Genomic DNA, 26459 nt, shown 5'->3' with positions numbered 1-26459 from the left:
AGTCAGGAGCAGAAAATGACACTTATTGAAGAGTTCTCCAAATTATCATATATCCTTCTTCCCACACCTTCCCACGAGTGCAGGATGAGCACAGGACAGCAAGACAAGCAGACCTTGGAAAACAGAGCTCCTTGTGTATACCTACACTGACTACTCAGATTTGTTTAATACATTTGATTGGATCAAAGTTGTCCCTAGAGGAAGGCAGAGAGCTACAGTCCATTGGCCTTAATCCTTCCCTGTGCTCCCGTATCTTTATACTGCTCCACCAGCTCAACACTGCTGTAAAACCAACATAATCCACCCTCAGTGCTCCCTGGTGTGAGGGACATCCCTCACCAGATCCCTCACTGAGCATCACAGCTGCCACAGAGGCTTCTTGGCACCAGGAGGAAGGCAAAACCCTCCCTGCAGATGTGTCCAGTGCAGGGCAGAGCTGTGAGATGATGCTCTTGCTCAGTGTCCCAACAGGCTGGGGTATGCAAAACCCCAGCCTTAAGCGTGGAGTCATCCATTGGGAAAAAAATCATATCCATAATGTTTTCTGCATGAAAATCTTTGTGTCCTGAAATCGCTCTCCTCAGAGACTTTTCAGCCCATAAAGAAATCTTAATGCGTTGAAGTTTCCTTCCGCACAGAGCCTTCACCATGTAACAATCCAAGAGGCCAATAAATCAAATAATGACTATCTCCTGGGGAAGCCGCAATAAAAAAAGTTGCCACCAGCTAAGAATTGTGCCTTTGATGGCTCTACAGGCAAGATACCAACAATCCCTACAACTGCTAATCCCCTCATGTGGTTTTACACCTGCTGCCCTCTCAGTCTGTGCCCAGATGCTATATGCATTTCAGGGTCTGCTTTTCTTCTCAGTTCATCCCTCCTCTGGTCCTCCTTAGGATTACACCCCTGTAAGACTGAAGAAATATCTCATCAAACATTGCACATACAGATGAAGGAAGCTATCAGCCAGTAAATGCTGGGTTTGTTGCCTTCTGGCTTTTGCCAGCTAAACTGGGAAAAGTTGCTGTCTGCTTGCCTTAGCTGTGTGGATGTTCTGCACTAGTGCAGGAGGGAAGGTGGCCTGGTGAGTTCCTCATCAACACCCCAGTGAATGTGGGGGGACTTGCCGATGAGGATGAGGGAATACCCCCGAATTTCTGCTTCTTTTCATCTGGATACTCTGCCCATCCCGTCCCCCCTCCTTGTTGACAGCCGATGCTGATCCCTAGCATATTTACATCTATGTGTATTTTTAGGATAAAATCAGGAAGCATAATTTTATCTTGTTGTGCAAGCCACATATTGTCAAAAGGCATTCAGGACAGATTCAGATCTTTTGTGCTGATGTATAAACGTTGCTTCTTCTCCATATCCCCATCAGGGGACAGAGATCAGAATTAGTCCTTTTGTGTTTGTTTCCACTACACCGGGATGGACCTGTGAGCCTTTGCTTTTCCCCATCAGGAAGCATAGATTTAACGTATCGAATGCACCAGAATTGCTTAATGAGTGCTCAGTGAATATTAATAAAAGTTTGGACGTGACTCAGGCTACAATGGATGAGAAGTTTGAAAGCTTTGGTTCAAGATTACAGGAGGCTGTGAGAAAATATGGTATCCAGCAGCTAGCATATAGTGCAGATATTTCACTATCCAGGGATCTCTAATTACTAATAATGTACAGGAACAGTGTGATATGTCCTTACAATTGCAGAATCCTTTTCAAAGATAATCTTTAATAGTTTATTTGACAACCTGTAAAATTATAGAAAATTATTAGTCTTGGGAATTACAAAAATCCCCATAGTACAGTCAAACAATAAAATTATAATTACCTGTGGGTAATTGAAATTTAACTGTTTTTTTATTGTATATTACACATCAATAGCAACATAAGTTCAAGAGTGTCCCCCTCCCCTCCCTTTTCTTTTCCTTACAGAAGCAGGGAAAATGGACAACCCTGCTGGTAGCTTGTGAGCCCTTGTCACTGAACAGAGCTTGAACAATTTCGATTAAAGCAGTATGTTCGAGACTGTCATTAGACCTGCATTAAATTACATATCTGGAATGTTAAAAATAAAGAGTACTGAAGCTTATTCACAGCTGCCTGTGGTAAAGTATGTAGTCAAGGTTTTGATTATCTTTAAAGTTCTTATTTTTCTCTTTTCTAAAAGTTATTGTTTCGTCAAACAAATATCTAGCACATTTAAGAACAGTATGAGCACATGAGCAGAATTGCTTAAGATGGATAAAGCATTAGCGTGTTTCCATTCTGTACTCAGTAGTATTGTTTAGTACTAACAATGGTAATTTATCAATTATACAAGAGGGAACAAAGCTCTTTCTTTGCCATCTCTTAGCTCCAGAACTACCTATTACAAGGCCCAAAGCTTGAGACCCTGTCCAGACCTCAGGAGGCATCATTTAATGTTAGCATTTGCATTACCAGTTTTTGCCTTGTCCTCTCTTAGTGACCCCCATGGAGAGTGCTCAGTACTCAGCACCATGGCACATCAAGACTTCCATGGGATTTTTTCTAAACCAGGAAAATTATAACCTTTTTTTCTTTTTACCTTCTGAACCAGGGCTCTTGATAATGAGGCACAACTCTTCACTAGCCCTCCTGTCTGCAGCCTGCTCTTCTTGTCTAGCAGGTGAGACCATCCAGTCCCCTCTTGCCTTGTCACTTGTGATGGCATTAGAGATTTTTAGAACAAGCTTAAGGACAAAACCCAAGCTTTTTGGATGCTGTTTGGCCAGCATAAACCCTAAAACATGGTATGTTTGACAATTAATTGTCTATGTGACAGCTTTGTTACATACTACTAAGCTACACAATCACCATGTTTGCTTCTATACAAGGATCAGGCTGGCTACTTTGATGCTGTAATGTGCTTTGTGATCATTATGTGAGTATAACTGCACAGGTGAAAATGTCACTGTTTTATTAAAAGTTTCAATTAAAGTGTTTAATACACAGATTTTATCGTGAGAGAGGCATCACAAAGACTGAGTACAACATAATGGCAAGCCAGGTATTGTTATGATGATGATGATGATGATGATGATGATGATGATGATGATGATTATTATTTATGCATAATCATTGAAGTATTAACTGAAAACTGGTAAATGGAGTTCCTGAGCCCCAAAGAACTCATAGTAACAGCTCTTTTTTTGGAGGAGGCAACAATAGCAAACCACCTCTGCTTTGGGCACAATTAATGGTGCACACAGCCCAGTCTGGAAATATGTGATCCTGAATGGGTTTTCCCATTTCCAAAGATCAAAGGAAGCAAAAAATTCAGTTGGATCCATCATTGCCTGCCTTTTTTATTTAGGTGCCTGTTACTCTTCCCACTGCCTTTTTTTCTCTGCCTGATGGTGTGAAGGGCATCCCTGCACATTAGAGCTGTGATGCATTTGTTTACCCAACAAAGCGGCTGGAAAGTTCTCATCAAAGTGGTATTTGAATGCCTTTACAGGGGACCTGAGGAAAGATATTTTGCCTTCCTCACTTCTCCTGCCCATCTGAGATTTTTAAGCGTTTTGGCCTCCTAAAAGCTAAAGTGGAGCATTCATATTAGATTTAAAGCAAGTATAAATCTTTCAAAAGGAGAAACCCCAGGAGGGACTGTATCATCAAAGCAGTTAATGGTCTAAGCTATAGCAGAGGAGAAATAGGGCTGGCCCCAAATCATGGTCCTTATGCCAAATAGCCATGACCTCATGTAACACAGTGAGGAGATGTCACTGAGAGAGTTTTGTTTTGCTTTGGCTGTTTCCTAATCCTGACCCTTGACCAACACCTGAAGGCTACAGGAAAGTTTTTCTCCATCCTTATCTTGACCCTCATTCCCTGGCAGCTTCCAGCTGCTGAGCTCAACTGCCCTAAAAGAGAAGGTGGAGAGCTGTTGTCCAGTAGGATTTATATATATGGGATGCTTGGAAGCTAAATCTTCCAACCACTAAAATGCACCATACTGTTACACAAAGAGCAGGAGATAAATTTTCCTGCCTTTGAAATTCCTGCTCATGTCACTCACTGAGGCTAATTTTTACCATTTTGACTCCAGTGAGAAGAGCTATTCCGACATGAGTGTCTTACTCTGCACTGTGATGCAAGGATGAAGTGAGAGCTAAGGATGAGCAGTTGTAGCTCTGCCAGGATTAAAGCCAGGTCAAATTTTTTGTTTCACTAAAAGTCACTTTTTTGACGTAGGAATCAGGAAAATACATTGATGCAACATGTTGAAAAGGACAAAAAGGTTATTATTTGCTCCCACAAATATGATTCAAGCAAACTCAAGCGTCATGGTAATTGGAAAATATTTTCATGTGAAAACACATGCTTTTAGGGTAGCCATTGGCACTAAGTACAGCATAATGGGAGGGTCCAAAAGGGGCTTCAGGGAGCTCCTCATGGAAAGCACCATTAATGGTCCTCCTTTTTCTCCCATCTGTAGGGTGTTTGAGCTCACAAATGTTTAGGTAAAGAAGGCTGCAAGCTTCCAAATAAAAAAAAAAAAAAAAAAAAAAGGGTTAGGCTATTTTTCTTTCTTGTGGATGAGGTTAGAAGATTAATAAAAGAGTTAATCCCAGCCTGCCCTGCAGAAGGGAACAGCTCCTCACGTGTGAGACTTCAAAAGTCTTTGGAGTGTGTGTGTATGGATGTTGTTATTTCCTGCCAGAGCTGTCCAAAGAAGACAGGGGTGGGGGGCTGTTTTTTGGAAGAGGAGTTTGGCCCTTAACTAAATCAGCTGGAGTGAAAATAAAAAGGTTAGTGTAAAATGTTATTGAAAGTAAACCCCAATTCAGTAAATTTCTGGGCATTTTTTGTTTTTGTTTTGTTTTGTTTTGTTTTGTTTCCCTGTGCGAACCTAAAATTAAAACTTACTAAAAAGAAATAGTCAATTTAGGAAACATTTAGAAAAAAAATATTATAGTAGTGAGAAATATTATATAAATTTACTAAATAGTTTGGTGGACCTGAAAACATAAAAGACCTGGAGAGCATTCTGAAAAACGGATCACACACCCCACTGTTTCCCAAATGATGGCCCACTGAATGCTTCTTTGCTAACCACTTTCAACTTGCTGGATGACCAGCATCAGGAAAGCCTCAATGCTGTGATACAGGTTGGCCACTCCTTAAAGAAATAGAACTTGGTCTTCAGCAGCATCCTGTATTCAAATTAGGGAAAAGGTGGTCAAAGCTCTGTTGCACAGTCTTTAGTCAATGGACAAAAACATTACCCAGTGATTTTGCGGCACTCAGCAAAGGGTTTTAGAAATGGAGCTTTTGGGGCTTGTACTTTTCAGGGTTTGCTCCTTCTGCTGCATGATGGCTGCATGAATGGTGGCAGGCTGGGACAAAGCCTCTTAGAGAGGGTGATTAATTACAGAATAGGCTTTTCTGAGCCTCTTCTCATTTTTGTGTGGTTTTCATTCTTGCCATTTGTAACCACCGAAGGATTTGAGACCATAGGTGGAGGACATGTCTTCATTATGGCCCTGCGAGCGTGCAGAGAGGGGTTGGACACTCGTGTTTCTTGCCTCCAGGCAGCTCTATGTTATGCCTGGCTGATTACAGCACCAGGCAGTTATTTATGAGGAGAGCTGAGTGTCCATTTGCTTTCCAGCATTGAGGGAATGCTTATTGCACAGCATAGAAAATTACCTCAGGCCTTGTTAGGTTTTTCTGGAAAAATATACACTACAGTCTGGGTTACTTATATGCCTCCGTGACTTGGTGCCCCCCTGCACAGATGAAGGTCCATACTAAGAAACAGTGTAAATGTTATAGTCGATATCCCTTGGCAGAGAAACTGCACTGCAATTTCTTTTTCATCTTTTCTTCCTTTTGAGTGAGGCTCCTGTGCTACCAGCTAACCATTTCCTATAAGGAAATGGCATTGTGTTAAAGTTATATAGTGTATCATATTAAATTTTATAACGGTGCTTTGTGTTTTGAAAAGACTTGGGGTGGGAAACGGCATCAATCAGGGATAGACTTGGAAGGGGCCTCCTGGGTCATTTTGTTCAAGACCTCTATGAAACAGGAAGGCTTCTGCAAAATACCTTTCCCATAAATGTATCTAACCTTTCCTTAAAGACACTGAGTGATTGTGCCATAAATACCTCAAGCAGGTAAACTAGTCTGATTGACCTTACGATCAAAAAGTGTCTCCTAATACTGTATATAAGGTACAATTTTCCATTCTTTCAGCTGTAGCTAAGCAAGAAAAAAGGGCAAATACACAGTAATGGGCAACGATACAGACTGTGCAAACAGTTTTGCTTTCACTTTACTGTCATCACCTACCATAAATCTGGATGTACCATTGATACTTGGTTTCCCAGTGTAGTGTCTGTGATCCTTGTGGTATCTATCTCACTTTGTCTCTGACTTTTGGAAAGCGAACATTACAGAGTGTAGAAATAACGAAGACATACGAGCAGCACTTCCTGATTCAGAAAGCCATTCAAAACCCTATGCCATATAGTTAAAGTATTTATTTCTATTTTCTCTTTATTAGAATGTGAGTTGTTTCTTGTCAGAACCATGGGAGCTAGGGGAAGCACAGGGCTTTCTATGTCTCCATCAGAGTGTCAAAGAATAATTTTCATTCTCCTCCAACAATTGTGCATACTGAAAAATAAATACCTGGTAGTTTAGCTGTTTGTTGTTGCAATAGTAATGCATTGTGTGCTGGTTATGGCCCCATACTGCTCTGCCTTCCTTTGCTCAGTGAATATTAGGAGAAGCATCATTTTGTGTAGATGTGTTATTAAATCACAGACACATTCATTTCTGAGAGCTTCCTAAGCTGCACATAAACTATCTTTGGCTTCCTTTTTTTTTTTTTGCCTTTTTTTTTGCAAGTGCTGAAAGATGGTGAGAGAGCTGAAGGCCAGTTGCTCTCCCACCTATTTCTGTCAGCTGTATGCTACTTATGGAAAGGGGTTGTCTCATGGTGTCCATCTCACCTGGCTGACCATTACCTAATTCATTCTGGACGTAGGAGAAAGTTAGACACCCGTCAGTGTATCCTTGCAGCTCCCAGGGAAAAGCATGTCTTTAAAAGCTGACTATGCCACCTCGGTGGCAGCAAGGCATTGCTGTCAGGTGTAAGAATGAACAACCATCTTACAGTCATATATCAGGTTTTATTGTTCTCACCAGCCACTTCCTGACCATCCAGCACCATCCCCAAATGAGACACTGAAGAGGTCCAGTAAAAGCTCGCGAAAAGGTTTGGGACAAACACTGCTTTAACGGAGACTCAGCAGGCCCAGCTGGACAGCCTTTCTTTACTAGACAATCTCATGAGAAGACTATTCACAACCTGACCCAGAGAAGCATATTTCAGACTAGCTGTGGAAGACTCTAGAGGACTTTCTTCTTCAGAAGATCCGAGAAAGAAGTTTTACAAGGTTGAGGTATCCTGAGCTTGGTTTTAATGTCCATTCATTGTTCTGAGGTGGATCAGGCTGTCCTCTTTTTTTGGGGGGGTGGGGGGGTGGGGGGGGTGGGGGTTGGTTTTTAGTTGTACTTCTCATACACAAAGGACTGCTGCATAATTGGCCAGGAAAACTGGAGTTAAGTCCTAAAAGCAAAACACACAGAAAAGGTAAGATAATTTAGAAAGGATATGGTGATCCTGGGTTTGAAAACATGTCTGTGTCTTTGCATGTCCCTGCCTACACTTTTGTGATGTGCCTCCTTTATGCCTCATGCCTCTGTGGCAATTCAGACTGGCACTCACTTGTCCCTCTCAGCTCAGTGCGAATCATTTCACAAAGACCTTAAATAAGCCCTGAAATGACAATTTTTTTTTTAAAATGCCTTCTCTGTACAATTAACTAAATGCCATCCTTTCTCTCATGTGCAGAGATTTAAAATATTTGTTTAGTATTTAATCACATAGACATATAGTCTAAAATACACCTCATTCAGTTGTTTAAGGGCAGAGGCTGGTAAGATCTTGATAATTCAATCTGATGTCATAAAACCACAAGGGAATATACCTATGCCAAGAAAAAGAATACACATACTAATAGACCTGCTGTTTATTGCTTATATTCTTTTCAGCCATTGTCTTTTTCTCAGCAAATCACCAGATCAAGCTTCCCTCACAACAGAGATGAGACAGTCCCAAGCCCAGCTCACCCCTCACTCCCTTCCTGCCTTAAACTCTAGCTGTAACAGCAGCCCTCCTCTGCTGAGATGATTTGAAGCCCACACAGCATTTACTTACATAGGATCCTGGGTACTCGACCCATATGACAAAATCAGGTCTGCTTCCCTCATGCTGACCTGCTTCAGTCCCACATACCCCATTTTCCTCTTGGTGCCCCTCCATTCCCTAGATGGTAAATACTTGGCAGGGGGTGGGGGTGGTGGGAAACATATTTCTTTCTGTTTTGTTAGGAGGGGAAATGAAGGCAAAGAGGGCTTTTTTTGTTCTTTTAGTATCATCATTATTTTTGAGGGAGGGTTATTTTTTTAGCACAGATGAGTTCTGACCTGTAACTGTGCTGTTAGGTACTCCTGAAAACAAAAAGTGCATTTGCATTAGATGCTCCTAAAACAAACAAACAAAATTATATATCATAGAGATTTTCTGATCCTGTTCAGTGCACAAATGCCGATCAGAAGCAAATATCTTGCAATCTATTTTGATATTTACAACAGAACATGGCATATCATTTAATTTAAATTTGCAGCATGCTCAGTGTAATTAATGCTGTGCAGTGCCTAGAAAATCCTGATTTCTTAATGTGATACAATGCATGCATGCTGAGACCATTTTTTTAAACTACTGTATCATTTTGGAACATTAATGGGGAGGCACTACCATTAAGCAGGAAAAAGAGCCATGCTCACTTTCTCTTTATGAACCTTCCATGCAGCTCCCCAAAATATGATGCAAACTACAGGTTTGTTTTAAAAGAGAGGGAAGTCAGAGATTTAATTTTCCCTTGACACAGCATGATGCCTGAATAGCCAGGCAGCTATTTCTAAATTATGTGCATTTCATTCCTAGGAGCTGTGAGCATTTTGAATGGGCTGATGTTAAATACAGTACACAAGCATAAATACTCAAGGGAACAGCTAGCTGAAATTTTGGCATGAGCAGAAATCTGATATCTATCATGGTAGTATCTGAGCACGTAATAATAATGCATATTGATTTGTCGGGAGTGCTAAGAGAGGGGGTTTAGTATTCTGGGATGAGAACTGTTAAACTTGGGAACATCTTCTGTGATTATAGTAAGCTGTGGTATTTGTGTGTTGTGGTTTTTGGCAGGGACAAAAATGTTCACATGTAATCTTTAGACCTGTGAGACTGGCCTGGGTCTCATTGTTGGAACCGAACCCAAGAGACTGAATGCATGATAAAGATACATATATATTATACATAAAGGAAGCGTGGGGAATTTACATCTGTACCTAGAAAATTAGGTCAAAAAAAAGGCAGCATGCTTGGCAAGAAGGGTCGGGACCAAAAGCCCTTCGAGGTCAGGAGCTTTACTGCCATGACTTCAGTGAGCTTGGGTGTTAGTTTACCTACTTTATCAGGCAGCTATATGATTTGAATCGTGCAAAAAGAAGAGAAAAGAAAAAAAAAACCAACCAACCCACAACCCCTATTGTTTTGCAAGGTATCAGGTTCTACCAGAACAGACTATAAAAAGCTCTGTTTATAGACCTGTTGATAGCAAAGCAAAGTCTTCAGGTCCTCTAAATAAATCTGTTCCTAAATATAATGCTTCAACTTCTATATTCTCATCTGACACCTGACAATTCAACCTTAAGAGTAATTGGTCCTGTCTTTGAACCTCTGCAAATACTGTATGAGGAGGGTGGACAATTTATTGATTTAGATTGATTTTTGTAAGAAGCATATGAGACAGATACAGTATCAGGTGTCACACACTGTATATATTACACTCCTTGAAAATATCCATAGGCGATGAGGCAGGGTTCAAGAGTATGCGGAGGTAATGTTCGGCGAGCACCTGCAAACAAAGCCATCCTGCTGTGTGATACCTCTCTGAGTAATTACTTAAGAGAGACACCAGCCAGGAACAACTTAATTGGCTAAGTTTGAATTTCAGGGGTGTGATGAGATGGCTTTTGTTGGGAAGCCATCCCGAACTATGTGCTGTCTCCACACGCAGGAACCCAAAGGGTTATTCTAGTGCAGGTTGCCCAACCCATTGATCTGTTCCTGTTTTCAGGTTCCTGTGTCAAGCCTCAGTAAGGCGCTGGAGGAACAGATGGCTATTGAAATGAATGGTTGGATGTTTCCAGGCCTGTAAGTGTATTTTGTAGTGCTCTGGTTATTCGAGAATGTTACAAGGCAGGGCAGTGGATTTGTCAGGAATGAAAGCATTTGTGAACTGGCTGTTTAGTTTGTGACAAAAATTGTCATTGATATTAACAGCTCTGAGCCCCAGTAAAGACCTAAAAAATCTAGGGAAAAAAGCAGAACAAAAGAAGACAGCAACAAGATGGCACTGAGGGTCCCATCACTAGGAATGATGATTAAGACGTGAGACAGAGGGCTGTCCCACCTATGTATGAGTTTGGCTGGGGAAATCACCCTCCTCCCGCTGCCTCACTTCCTTCATTTATAATAAAGGAAAGAATAACTTTGCAGCATACTTTACATTGGCATTGCATGCTAACTTCATTACTGTTTGCAACAGCCTGTGCAATCCTCAGAGGAAAGGAATAATAACAAAGAAAAAAATGATAATTACCAAGCACATAGTTTTCATCTATAATCTTCATTTCAGGATTCGCTATTTCTGATGTCAATATTTTATAATGGAAGAATGAGATATGCTAAGTTTCTGTTTGATGGAAGTAAATTCAGATTTAATATTGCCGAGGAGCTGAATTTTTAATGCACTAGAGCCGTATGCAGACATTCCCCCTGTTTGCTGCTCCTGCCGCTCCTTTGTACCAGTTCAGCGATGCTCCCGTGACCAGGCAGAAAAATGGAAAGAAGCTGCTCTGAATTTTCAGCAGGGTGACAGTACTTTGTCATTCAGCTCTGTCACGATAATTGGGAGTGTCACACAATGAAACAACATGACACACCCCTGGTAAATGAAGAGTTTTCAAAGTGATGTACAGCCCCTGTCGACTGCAAAAGCTTTTGTTTGTTCACAGAGTGTGCCAGCATTTCCAGAAGAAAAACCACACAGAAGAGGCACACTTACAAAGTTTGTTGTAAATTTATTTCCTCTGTATTTTTATAAAATCGGATATAACGTATGAACAGTAGGAAAATATCCTCTTTTATCACATGCTCCTGGCTTCCAACCTGCTGAAGACTTTCCACAAACTCTTTAGGAATTTACCTCTTTTCGTTAAATTGGGTTGGATCTCATTAATAAAAGAATGGTATAATGGAAAAGAGTTTCTAAAATTATACTGTAACCTAGAATTGCAGGATTCAGCTTTCTCTGCCTGAAGAAAAAAATTCTGAAGCATTAAACTTACTTTATCAAGCATTGCACCTGACATGCTCTCATAAATTTTACATACATTTTAACTTATTTTAATATTATGCAGGCTTGGTTTAAAATATTCCCATGAAGTAACTAAAATGAAGCTGCTCAGCCATAAATTAAAGCTAAAAAAATACTTGTTCCCCCCCGCCCCATCAATATTTCTTTACTTAAAATCGTGTTGTATGTAAGTTAAATTTTTCCCGTGCTGAGATACTTTGTATGTCTTAATAGGACTACCACAGAACCAGTGAGCCATATTTCTGTAGGGTTAAATGCACACTCTCCACTTTTTTAGCAGTATCTTGTCTAAAAGCAGACATCGGTAACCCTTTGCATGCCAGACCTCAGCTAGGCCCAGACCTCAGCTAGGCCCAGGGCCCACAACTGACTGTGCAGCCATATACTTTTACAGGCGCTGCCCTATAGCAGCCTCGCTGGTCGGATGGGCAGGTGAAGGAACAGACGGCAGCTTTGTGGCAATGCAGCGCAGCGCGGTCACGGCACCCCAAGGACGCCCCTTCGGCCAATATTGTCATCCAGCAGATACGACATCATTGACAACTCATCACAAAGCTCCATTTGTGTCCCGATTTCTTAAGCTATTTCAAAGTCAGAGCTAAATTACACAAACATTTGCCTATCTAGACATAACAGGACTGTTATGGAATACTGTCAGCTTGTTGCCATTTAGCCTGAGCACACACTGTATGTGTCTGTCAGGCCATACTTGGGCAGCTCTGCAGCATGCAACGTGTCCCAGACACTGGAGTGATTATGTCTGAATACTCCTTATCTGATTTAAAAACCGACAATGCTACACATCTGTGCTTGCGAGGCTCCGCTGTTACACTGTGACGCCAGTATTTATTTTGCTTCTGCAAGTTAGTTTTCCTTGAGAAGCAGCAGGGGCCTTCTTCAATGAACTGAAAAATGTGTATTGTATGAAGGTCTGTGAAGGGTTTGTGCTGTAGTTCAATGGGCAAATGTGAACCCAGGGGATGACATTTCATTTAAACATTTGGTTTACATCTTTACATGCCAAAAATATTAATGTCTTGACTTTAGCAAACTGAATTCAGCACTTTTTTTTTTCTTTTTCATTAAATGAAGTAATTATAGCCAAAACATTCTGTGGATGTTTATTCTTCCTTCTCAAAGGTGGAGTTCCGCACACGAACATTTGGTTTCAGGTCTGAATTGTCAGTATCTGCTCACTTGACACTTTCCCGTTAGTTTGTATTGGAAACCACCAGTAGTTTCTTTTCTTGTGTTTATTGTATTACTCTCAGACCTTTGATCAAAACATCTTGGATAACAGCAAAGTCTAGCTTAATGCCTATTTGCTATTTTGAAAAAAAGTGAAGAATATGGTTTCTGTCAAAGGATCTATGAAGACAGTTAATGTAATTGAGAAGCAGAAGGGCATTTATGGAAGTGCATCTGAATGTCCTCTTCACATATAATTGCATCAGGAATTCTACATTAACATGCAAATCCTGTCCAAAGGAAAAAAAAAAAAGAAGCTTATTTTTAGGTAGAAGCCCTCAGTGGGCAGTAAATTACCCATAATATCCCCCAAACTAGCAATTAGCCCTGTTTGCTGACTACCTGAATTGTTTCACAGTAGTTCAGCACAGTCCTACCAGTTATCACCACACTTATCATCAGAGATTCAGTGTACGATTCCCGCAGCTTCACATACTGTATGCCTAAGGTCAGTCATAATAACAAATACATTTTATTTGCTTCTTTTGGCCCTTCAGAACTGTTTTCTCAGGCTTCAATATGTGAGGGTAGCTGATGCTGCCATGCTGCTTAAATGGCAAGAACTTGAAACTAGAAAGCAATTCATAAGTGTAGGTACAGTTTGGTATTAGTTAATATGAGTGTTTTGTATTTATTCCTGTATTAGCAGATAGTCCTAAGCATCTGCTCTGAGAGAGTGAGCTTTCTACCAATTTCTAGGGTTTTCTTTTCAGAAGTTCTGACACTGAAAGACATTTTTCAACACGGGCCTGTAATGGAGGAGTGTAAACCTGGAGAATATGGAAACAAAAACCTATGGAAATTTTTTCCTTAAGGCTGCTGAGCAGTTTTCATATCCCTAAATATGAATGCTTTGCCAAAATAGTAACTCACTTTTGAAAACAACAGCTATATTGCCTGCTTTAGCAGTAGAAACAATCATAGGCCTACACATGCACACAAATACAAGCACACACATTCCAGCAGCATCATTTTCGCTGAATAGGCCTTGGTTTTAAAGAAAGAATACTAAGTGAAAATGAGAGTAATTAAGCATTTGAAATAGAATACAGAAACGTTTGGGCCCTGAGCATTAAAGGTTTATTTTTAAGCACTGCACACACCTTTCTGAGTAATGCTTTAATTTACACATTATTTCTCAGGCAAAATCCAACTGAATTAACATACACCCTATTACCACCATTTAAGTCCAATTTTCAATGCTGGTTCTGTGACACATTATACTGACATGGACCTGTATTCCTGCCTCTGAGCTGATGGACTAGGTCTGAGTCCATCAGGTAATGAAGATGATGGAACAGGAATTCATGCTGAAGAGGAACATTTGAAAACTGCTTCTCATTTGCAAATATACTGTGAGAAGCAGAAAATGGGAAGCTTGCCTTTGTCTGGCTCTAGCTAAAATGCTTCAACTTCTTGTTTCATGATCAGGAGCATCAGCTCTGTGAGCAAACTGCCTACTCCATCTATCCAAGAGAGGCTCTCAAAAGAGCAAACCATCTGTTAAAGGGTAAGCTATCACTCTGATCTTTTTCGCTCTTGCAGGGACAGATTAATGTAAAGCAATGTAGCATAGCTACAGGTTGGTAGAAGGAAACAGCCCTGAGCTGCCCTGCCATTTTATACCTAGTCATGCTGCTGGAAAACAAAGGCAAATGACACAGAGAAAACTGTAGGTGCAAGAATATTTCTTCTCAGTTAGGGTTTAAGCCAGGACACTGAGACAAGAGTCATACGACCAACTTTACCACCCAGAGAATCACTCAAAATGGCCCCAAACCTCTACTATTTCAGTAGTAGATCCTCAGGCAGGACATCCGTAGGCAATGAGCTCTCACTTAAGGGCTTAGCAAGGCAGTGACCACAGGGAGCCGTGAGCTGTTTGGCCATCTTCACAAGGCACTCAAGGGGAAAAAGGGAAGACTTGGTGGAGACAGTGCCAGCAGACTAGTTCTTCAAAAGAAGAACTTTTTCCCAGGGAAAAAAAAGAAGTATTTGGGTTAAACGTTGTTTCCACCTTTACTAAACCAGGCCTTGACTAAGAAAAATACAAATAAGCTGATCATAAATTAAGTCATCCCCGTTGTGAGCATGAACGTGCATACCTGGCCAAGGCAGGCAAAAGCAGATTGATTAAACAACAAAGTTCACCTTGTTTTCTGAGTTGAAAGCTCATGCTGTTTCTTGGCAGAACAGACATGTCAGGCCTGTAATAACCACTTGCTACCTTGCTTCAATCAGCGTTAAAACCAGCACAATATTAACATCTTGGGGAAAATCCATCTGGAAACTGCTTTCTGGGGGGAAAAAAATGAAAGGGAGGTAATGGAATACCACACCCTGTGTTTATTTATTGAGTTCATAGTAACTTCAAGGAACTTCAAACTTCTCCTTCCCCTCACCTGAAAATTTTGTATTATTTCAAACATTTTCTGTTAAAATGCAGAAAAAAGAGGCAAAGAACAGCAGTTCTTCAGCTGAAGGTAAATTACTTGGTCTGGCAGAGGCAGAGGTTTGTATTTGCTATTTGGTTTTTACTCTGGAGGAGGCTTTTGTGCACACATTTTGCCATGAAACCATATGCCAAATACAGCAGGGCGGCATTACCCGGGACAAAGCCAACCCAACAGAGGCATCACTCCTGAGTGGTCAGAGCATCCCTCTGAAACTGCGATTCAGAGCAACCACACACGCTCAGATGTGGGAAAGCTGTTGTGTTTACACCTTAGGGGTTTGAGTTTGGAACACAAGACCTGCACTTTAAAAAGACTGTGTGAAAAAAAGGGGTTACTTTTTGCTGACATGGTAATACTGAAATTGACTTTTCCCTCTTGATGTACCAGTATGAATGTAGACTTGACATTATTTTGGGGCACCTCTTCTTTCTGTTGAATCAACTAACATGATAGTTTCAGGAATCAGAGGACACTTGTGCTTGGCATGAAAAATTTTATGTAAAACCTGTTGTAGGAAAGTTAATGCAAAACTAACTGTGTAAATGAGCCAAAGAAAGCCTTTCATTTATAGTTTGCTCTGATTTTTTTCCTTTTTTTTTTTTTCCTGAAGCGCTGTACTCCAGCATTGATAAAGTTCGAAGACCATACTAATGATGTACAGCACACATGCTCTGAAATCCATCTACTTTATGTGAATGCTACCCTGTACTGCTGGTTCAGCTTGGCAGCTCACTGTGAATGTTTTGGAGACTTTTAGCATCTCCAAAGTATTTTTGGAAAGCAAGCAAATGATTCAGGGTCTGGACACTGGATTTTTAAACTAGCAAAATATTTATCGCTTACTCTGAAAAAACACTTTGTCACAAAGAGCTGGACTATGAAGAGGGCATTTGGCTCTGGATTAATTTTAGGTGAAGTTTTAGGACCAGGCTAGGCTGTAGGTTTGTGCTCAATGATGCTTAAATGTAATGCCCTGGCCTTCCTACATCCTGGCCTGTAACTGTATGGGATCATGCTCTGCCAAATTTCTGTCACCTTGGGCTTCATTAGCATGAGAAAACAGACTCCTTTTGGCTTTCTGTCTCACTGAAAAAGAAACCGTTGGAGCTGGTTTGCCAGTCATCTCTTTTGGCCAGTTGTGTATAGCTGCCTCATACACTCAACTTTAAAGGGATTTGGAGAGGATTTATTTAGGTTCAGTTTTTTATTACAGCTCTTAAGTAGGTACCAGAGTGAAGGTTCCTGTTTACAATGGTGAACATTTACTCAGGTAACTACTCCTAAAGGACCCAAGAGCATTGGCTGACTAAGTTCTCCAGCAGAATGAGTAAATATTTTATAATTAAGGTCTTAATTGGGGATTCTGTATTTAAGAAAAATAAAATCCTGCAGCTTCCATATAAAATATTACCTGAGCATTTAAGGGGGCTAGGGGTTGCAGTCACTTTCTCCAGCTATTCTAACAGCTACTTTAACAGACGGAGATACAGTAAGTACAATGCTTGATATGGTGAGTGAACCAGAACACGTAAAAATATTTGCAGAAAGAAGTTCTGAATGAGTAACACAGGTAACAAGCAGGTAATTTTTCTTAAATGAAGAAACTCTCATAAGTCACATTCATTCAATCAGGGAAAAGAAATAATGCCACATAACCAGCATATGTGTGCAGCATGCTTTTTGTCTACAGCACAAATACTATGTTTTACCTTTGAACTAGCTATGTAGGGAGGAAAAAATTATCTTCCCTCCACAAATGATTTTGGGAATAATTATGTCTAATGGAAAAAAAAAAAAATCGCAGTGTGTTCATGGACAATGTGAATGGAAAGGGATGTAAAATCTGGGAAGGTACTAATTCATTATAAATTATTCCCATTCTTGGTTGGCAACAATCATTGAACAAAAATACAATTATATTAAGGGCAGTAAGAGTCCAGACTAGATAGAAAAGGGTAAGGCAGTCAAACTTTTGGAAAGGCAACTAGAGGGGGTACAGATCATGCTGTGATCTATTCAGCACTGGTGAAAAGAGCACTGTAACTGTTTATTTACTTTTTGTACTCATTGGCTTCCTAAATAAAAGAACCGATACTATTGAAAAGCTCTGAGTGTGTCATGCTGTTCCCCTCCTGTCCTCAAACTGCTGAAGCTGAGCGCCTGTCCCAAGTTTTGTCCATTATTGTCAAATGCACGGGAGGTGGGTCAGCACTGCAGCCAGCAAGAGTGGGACAGAAAGAATTGGCATCATATAACGGGACAGAAGTGGAAAAGCCTCTGCTGGGCAGGGACAGAGTGCGATGCCCACTGAAATCGGTACAAGCCCCATCTTTGAATGCCAAGGTTATGAACAGGGGTTTCGAACAGCACCATCTGATAAGGCTAAAAGTACCTTTAATTTTTTTCAAGCCACACAATGATTAATACTTGTATTTTTTTAAACAGCTGAATCGCAAGTCAATATAAATCCATGTTAATATGATTGAGTTCAGTGGAGTTACGCTAGGAGAAAAATGGGTTCAGCCAAGATCAGAGGCTGAGTGCATTTAAAATTGAGGGTCCATGAAGGATTTTTAGAATCCCCCCAGTTTTATATACTCAAACAAGCTTACTCCTTTGGCTAGAATGAGGAGGTTTTCATCTCCTTTGGAATTCTGGGGTAAACTGTGCTTGTACAAAATTTGTTCAGGGTCAAGTTTTAGGCAGTATTTTGTGCTGCAATAACCATACCATGACAGACAATCTTTTCATCAGATAAGAAAAAAAAAATCCTCTTCTTCAGGTCAGTACAAGAAAGAAACATGATAGAGCTATAAATACAGAGCCCAGAGGTGTGAAATCATGTGCATTAAATGCAGTCATTGGCCATGTTTAATTTTTTTCCCAAACACTTCAGATGTTTAGACAGAGAAGCAAATATATACATAGGGAAATCTCAGCAATGAAAGCAGCTTCTCGTTGTTAAATGATTCTCTCTGATAATTGCTGTGAAATTTTTCAGACAAATATTTAAAAAATATGTAACTGATGAGAGGGAATTGAATTGGGTAAATCAGTTACATGTGCAACCTCAGGTTTAGAGGCAGAAGCAGCTGAAAATGGAGGGAAAAGGCTGTCTGATCACATTTCCATTTCCCAGGTATGGGCCAAAGAGACTCAGCAGGGCTAAATAAAGATTTTCAGATAATAATTTGAACATTTTAATCTGTGATACTAAAAGAAAAACCCTGGTCACCAAGCAACTAAAGTTAGACATTTAAATTATGCAACTGATTTCCAGAGGTGTGCGAATACACTACAGTGCCCAATAAAGACAGAGAGAGATAAGGAGTGCTCAGAGCACGGAGCGGGGGGGCGGGGAGTGGTGTGAAAAAAAGGGAAGAAACACCCCACATGATGGTCTCAGGTGTGTAAGCCTACGTTTAATCACTTAAGTAGTGATATTTTTAAATCCTATCTCCAAAGTTGCCTTGGACAAGCTTTGCTGTGAGCATGGTGGTGAGATCTATATGCACATGATGGTTGGGTGAAAAAATTTTAAATGGCTGTCGGAAATTGCAGTCTGGATTTTTAAAAAAACAATTAGAACCCACACTTTGAAATTATAAGGATTCCCTGTTGCCAAACATTACCATTGGCTAGAAAGAGTTTTTGAGACTCTATCTTAAAAGGAGTGTTTAGAACTGGAGATTTTTACAGGACGGTGCTGGCTGTTTGCTGGAATGTAAGTGGCAAGTCTCTTGAGGCTCATCCAGCACTGGATTAGATGAAGTCATGCCCAGGTCAGTGCAGCCAGAAGGGTGGTCCTGATAAGGTAAGAAAGGAATGGATGTGAAATGAAAGGGGAGAGACTGGTGATTCATTGCTAATCCTAAGAGTTTGCTTACTCACCTTGCCAGGAAAAAAAAGAGTAGAAACAGCACAAGATTTTATCTAAAGAGACATTAAAAAATAACCTTCTCCTAAATAAAGTGAACTAATTGAAATTAACATAGTGCTTCTTTTCTTCAACCCAAGAAAAAAAATCACTTAAAGATATTTTTTTTGGTGAGTGTCACTTTGGAAAACCTGTTCTCAGCTTGGGGGCAGAAAAGAAAGTCCCTCCATTCTGGAGTTTCCCCACAGCTTTCACTCAGGTGTCCATGATGTCGGGATCTGCTGCAAGGCTGGGGTCTGGAGGCATCAGCAATCCTCTGAGCTCAGAAGCAGTTTTGCAAACAGCCACATCACTACACAGTGGTCACTCACTACAAATACTGTGCTAAATGAGCTTCCACCAGGTTGGCCAGCTACAATAAAAAAATGGCACTACCACAATTTAAAGATGACAGTGCTATGGCAAACCAGTCATCACATGCTTGAGTTACTAGCACAGGCAGTAGATTTAGAGTATTATGAAAATATATGCATTCTGAAGTGCTGTGAATTATACCAAATAATTCTGAAAATCTCTTTTGCTATACTAATGAATCAAAGCCGAGCTTACCACATTATCTGCAATCATCATGGAGAAAATGGATTTCAATGTACATAGTTTCTGTATAAATAGTGCACCCCCAGCACATTCTTTAAGTAAGTAGTGCCTGATTGCATAATAATAACAATAATAAAGAGAGATGTCCAGCTTGCACACAGGCCAATTAAAGAATCAAGTGCATGAGGCTAAAGCACTCCTCACTGGGGAAAAGTCAGCAGGGAGGTGTCCGGCTTACCAGTGCACTCACCTCCGTGCCTTTGCCTCCCACCAGCCCTTCTGGCAGCAAACCATGGAGTCTGGAGACCTTTTTCCCTGAATCCTTGCACAGAAACAGGCCATGGGGAAAAAATGGTTTCCACTGTTTTACAGGCTCCTGGCAGAAACCAAGGAAGTCGTGACTGCAGCACGGAGGCACAACTTACCGGTTTGGGTGAAGATTCAGCACCTGAGTAATTCGCATTGTGCCTTACAGCTTTGCTGGGTAGGATTTTCCCTGGTTGGAGGGACCAGACCCAACCTCCACTGCATGCCATAGGTATACTTGAGAATTCATGGAAAGCAGTAAGCTGGAGGAATGTACTTTATGGGGTGGCTGGATCATATGTTTATGGCCTGAAATAGGAGATCCCAACCCCAACCATTCTGTTGGTTTGTAACGGTGAGAGGCAGAATATGAAGATCATATAATTCGTGCTGGGGAGAGGATATGAAGAGAGAATGTGGGCAAAACCTGGGACAACCCACAGAATCAACAGCTGTCTTGCCATTAATTATGGCTAATGGCCTAAACCCAGTAACAAACACCTTCAAATTTAATACATTCCACATTCAGCCTGTAGAAACTCCCTTTACAGAGATGGCCCAGAAGAACTAAATGATTTAAAAACTAGATGTTAGAATTAAGCATTGCTAACAACATTGGCATAAACGCAGTAGAGGAGCGGGTGTGCTGGATCCCTGGCCACAATAATTTACCACCCAAAAGAAACTTCTGGCAATTGACAAAATTCATAAAATATTTTTTGTACCCTCTGCACAGGAGAAGTGTGTGGTCAAGACAGTACCAGTACTGCTAGAAGGACTCTTCTGCTTTAGCATTGCTGTGGCAGAGCTGGCCAGGTGGCTGGAAAAGCAACACCTGTGCTGTGATTTCATGGGCGCATCCCAGCCTAGACACATGCATACTAATGCACTGCTCAGACAGCCTTTTCGGGAGGATAATTGCATGCACTGCCCTGAGTGCCAGGAATGGGCCACTTCAGGGAATGAGTATGCTCCTCAAGATACAGCCACTTATTCTCTTCTCAGCACTGCAGAAGGGCAAATGTCCCTGGTTCAGGCCTTGGAAATAATGAGGTAAAATGGACTCGGCACCATTAAAACCTCCCTAAAGACAGGACTAGATATTAGAATATCTGATTGGAAAAAAACAATGGGCAAACACAGCCTGCCTTGACAGGACCCCTCCTCTCAAAGAGCCATGCTAAAAGCTCCCTGGTCACAGAAGGAGAGCTGGGAATTAAACATGAAGTAGTCTGCAGAGATGCTAGAAAAAAACAAATAAGCCAAAATGCAGCTAAAGACACCAACCACAATGAAAAAGGAGGTTCTGCAGGTGATTTGCAATGCTGCAGTCGGAGACCAGGGTTTTCCTTGTTCTCCCAACAAAAACAGGCAAACAGTAGAAGGACAACTTGCTGTTATACCCATTATAAAGGGGAAAGAAACTGGCAGACCTATGCTTAGGTGAGTGTGGACTGTCTTAAGATGAAAACCCAATCTGCTTTCTGCTGAAAGGAGTTCACTTTTAGTATATATTTGCTTGCTACAGTAATGCAGGTTGGGACTATCAGCCTCGCGGCCTGACCACACACCACAGAGATAGCCAGGTTCAGGGCCGTTTCTTCTCCAAATGTTTTCTAAATTTGGCTTTTTAAAATAGGATTTATGTATATTTAAGCATCTAACAAAACACCCAGTTCAAAACATCAGAGTTCATCAATAGCCTCATTCACGTGCTTCAAATAAAGCATGTGCTGAAGGATGCTGCTGAATCAAGGCCTGCATTACCAGCTTTCCAGAAATGCTGAGCTCCTGGGCGCTGCTGGGTAAACAGTCGCCTCTTTATTTTGGAAGCCTAAATACAGAACTGGTGCCCAACTTCAGATAATCAGAATTTTATCCTCTCTACAAAGACCTTGCAGAACACAAGTTATCACCGTGAAACCAATAGTTGCTTTTTATATTTCACCCTAACTTTACTGAATCTAGACTCAAAAGTTTCTCACTATCTTCACCTTTAATTAAAAAAAATATATTATGACCCTTTTATAAGGAAAAATACAGGGGAAGTAGCTCCCATGCCCTGGACACACTTATATTTAGCTTGGTTCACTTCCAAAGGCCATGATCCAACAAGATATTCAAACACCTGTATAACTTAAACACACTTTTAAGTACTGCCCTGAACTTTGGTGAAAGTAGGGAAAAATAAATTCTTTCAGATTTGATTTTTTGAGACTCTTGAATGCAATGCATCGCTTAAAGTATTTCCTTCCTCATGTAGAATATTTTAATATTAAGCCAGATATTTTTATATTTCCACAAATTAAATGCACCATGGCTGAAGGTTTGACAGAAGCTTTAATTTGCACATAAAAAGGTAGAACGATTTCAGTTTTGACAGCATAAGCTTTTGATTTGTTAATAAAGGCAATTCTTTCTCAATTGTGAACATATTCCCCAAATAAGACAAAGCAGTTTGTAACAAAAAAAAACATCTTCCTGGAATGGAGAATAAACTTTTGATCCAAAGTTATTAAAGAAATTCAGATTTTATAAAAATAAAAGAATGAAACTTTTGCATTCAAGCTTTAGTAGTAACAGAACAAGAATCAGAGAAAGATACATGTTCCTGCCACATTCTCTGTAGCTATTGTTATTAACATAACCTACCTTCAATGTATTTGGATGAAGTTCATTGCTAGAAAGTACCTGCAAAAAGTTGAAGTCATTTTGGGGGTTGAGGGTGAGAAAGCTGTGTGTCTGGAAATGGTTTTAGTGAAAACTAACACAGCTTTTCCTTGCGATGTTCTAATCAAAGTGCAATCTAAGAACACTAAGATTTCAGACTCTCATGATGAAACCCAAGTGTCACAAAGTTTGTAAACCAAGATATAATCGAAGGAACCAGAGGCCATGCTTTCCTATTGACTCTTCTGTGCCCATGTCAGTGTTCTCCTTTTCTCCTGAGAGACCGCAGAGGAGGGGAGAGTGTGGAGCTAAAAAGTGGTTTGAGTAGAGGCAGCTTAAGCATGGAAAAAAACCCCAAAATTTGGTTTTCTGATCTCAGATCAAACAAATTATTCAAAACTTTTCCCCATGTGACAGCCAAAAGCTGCAGCGTGGAAGCAGAGCTGAAAGTACCCAGGATCTGTTTCAGTATATAAAGGGGTAAAGAAGCACCTGCCTGCAGGCCTGCCAAGTTCTCAGCTTTTACAGGCTCAGCAAGTACTTTGCCCTGCCATCAAAAGTTGACTAAAGCTTCTCAAGGAGATGAGCAATGTGTCCAAACAGTTTGAGATACAAAATAGCCAGTGTTGTTATTACAAGTCCACCACTTTTAACTCTGAGAGTAGACACTAATCCAGACCAGCAATACATGGGCTCCTGGATATCACTTGTGCGGGCACAGGCAAAGCAATGAGCAAACTACATGAATACGCCTGATGTAAGATATAACGCATCTCCCACACATTACTAGAAAACTCTTCCTGGACATCTGCAGCCATGGCACGGAGCTGTTGACTGTCCGTGTCACTGCAGAGAGCGGTTACTTACAGATGATTGGCAGCAGCATATCCTGCTATAATGCTAACTAAGCCCTTGACACAGCCTGCTATCAATATTTTACTCTAGCGTTTGTGGCATTTTGCAGTGACACTAGATACAGTGCTCTGAGGCTTACTGGTTCACAGTCCTTCCATTTAATAACAAAGTCTCTTGATTTTTGTAAACTTCTAAGCTTTTGCTGGAGGAAGTCAAGCAGTTCATTACTGAAAAACATTTTTGTTTTCCAAACAGTATCCCTTCATGCTTTTATTTGCTTGCATCTCACCACAGTTGCCTCCTAATCCAGTGTTGGTAAAACAAGGCTGAAGGTATTTTGATCATGTTTTCACACTTCTGATGTACAGTTGCCTCGTCTCCTTCCACTTTCCTTCTGACTACACTCTGCTTCACAAATGCAGCCATCTGGTACAACATCTCATTTTTTTGTATTGACACCTGAGTAATCATAGCCCTTTTTTCTCTTTCTCTCTTTTTTTTTTTTTTTTTTTTTTTTTAAATAAAGCAAGTGTTTCCGGCTCCAGTGCATAGGCTTATAATAGGCAAGCCACATCCCATCAATGAAAAGCGGAAGAATTGAGAGGTCACTGGTATTAATGCTAGAAAGCATTTAGGGTGAGATGAGAGGGAAAAAAAAAAGCATCCAGCATTTTCAATGAGATTATCACAAGTCATCTCCAGCACTTTTTTTCCTTCACATTGGCTTACAGCCTTAGGAGTGGTTATTTTAAAACAGCCTTCTTCAAGTTTGTGCAGTAAAGAAGCTAGGCTCGATCGCCCTGGCAGAAAGACCTATGGGGCACCAGGGACAGACAGCACATGGGACATAGCAGTATCACACACCAGAGCAAATCCAGCTTGGTGTGGTAGGAGCAGCATTTAAAGACCACTCATTTCATCCTATTGTTGAAAAATGAAAATAATTTGTGTCACAGAGAGTTTAGTGGTGCAGCCACCTCTGGGAGTGGGAATAAACTCGGTAGTTTAATTCTCTGTCTTTACAACAATCAGCTGTAATTCCACTAACTCCAATGGGTTCATGCTGGGAAGGCATTTCCCTTTCACAGGATTCAGTGCATTGGTCACAGTTCTTTAAGATCACAACTCACAATACTATTAAGTCAAGTATCAATCAAGCCCTGCTTTTTTTTTTTTTTTTTTAATTGGGAAATGAAGTATTTCCATATATTGTGTGTATGAAAACATTGATGGCAAAGTTGTGGCCTCAGAAATTCAGAAGAGTCTTACCACACGTTGCTGTAGGGCCAAAGTTGCATCCCAAGAGTTTTTTTCCTGGCCTTGTCTCAACAACATCTTTTGGACTTAGTCTCTCTTGCTGGCACTCACCTTTCCCATGCTAGAAATAAATTTGACAATGCTAACTCGATCTCCACCTGGCTGCCATCTCCTCCACACATCCTATCCTACCCCTGAACTCTATCCCTCTTGAAATAAAAGATGGCCACCACCCCACGGACCAAGTGACCTGGAAACACTGCACAGAGATATATGAGCAATGGAGCAACTGTGCCAAAGGAAACTCACAAATCACATACTCGGGGCAATGGGACAACTGGGAGAAAGACAAAATAAAATGACTGCCTCTTTACCTTTCACAGACTCCCTCAGCCAACACCGCTACAGTCCGCTGCTGAAGCATATCTGCATCAGCTAAACCTGCTGTTTCTCTAACAAACCTCTTGCTGCAGTCCTTCAGAGCAGGAGGAACTGGGGCAGCCAAGGTTGGGATGGTGCTGTGAGCCAGGAGAACCATTTCCTCCCAGTTTAACAAAAACTGAAGGACAGAGGAGCAGAAGCAGGCATGGGGGATAAGGCACAGATTTCAAGCGGCTGCCCTGTATGCACCTACCTGGCCAGTCCCTTCAAGTAGTGCAGCATGTTCGGGTAGGAAACAATCACTGCAGCACCTGAAATAAAGACACAAACAGCTGATGACCCATCATTCAAGTTGTCGCAAACCACAGATGTCAACAGTATGATTTTTGCTGTCAATATCAATTTGGAAAGTGCATTGATAATGTGCCAGTACACTTCAATAATGTTTGATTCTGCAGACTGAACATGCACTGAAATCCTTGCTTTTTCCCCCCATTTGTTTTAAACAGACTTTTCCAACAGACTCTATCTCTAGGTGTGGGCTAGGCAAGCGCACTGGGCATCTGTGCCACATCAGCTCAGTGTCTCTTTGCTTTGGTGGGTTAGCAAAGAAGATTTTTTGATGCTACAAGCAGCTTCCTCCCTGTGTGAGTGGTCAGCAGGGGCCACAGCATTCTTTTTGGATGGATTTACATCTCATGGAGATGCCAAAAGGGAAGGAAGAAGTTTGACATCAAAAGCTCAGTCTAGGCCCCATCAGGACCTGAGTGCAGACTCAGAACCAAACTAGGACATCCTGGACTTGGTTTTGTGAGAAATACCTGTTTTTCAAGATGCAGCCACCTGGAAGATGCCCTTCTTCACTTTCAACCTGAAAAGAGAGATGGAGCAGTTAATGGGGGAAGAGAAAGTCCATGAAAATTACAAGCTCTATGAAAAGTTTCTTTGCAAATAACAATTTAACACTAAGAAGTTAGGTTAAAATGGTTTCAAAGCCTAAAATTAGTTACATTTTAAACTAACAGCATATGCTTTTATTGTCTCTGATCTAAAATATAATCCCAGGAGGCTGTGAAAAGCATGCAAATTACAGAAAGCTAATTTGCTCCAACAGCGACACCTCCCATGTAGTTGGGAGGTCTATTAGACCTAGTGTACTCTCCATTATTTGCATATTAATAGCACCTGCTGAAATACTTTGGGATTTACTTTTCCTGCCAGCAGAGGGACAAAACAAACAAAAATTTTATATAAAATTCCTT

Source organism: Buteo buteo, chromosome 9, assembly GCF_964188355.1.
Source record: "Buteo buteo chromosome 9, bButBut1.hap1.1, whole genome shotgun sequence".
In the NCBI taxonomy this organism is placed as follows: Eukaryota; Metazoa; Chordata; class Aves; order Accipitriformes; family Accipitridae; genus Buteo; species Buteo buteo.
Note: the sequence above shows the minus strand (reverse complement) of the source record.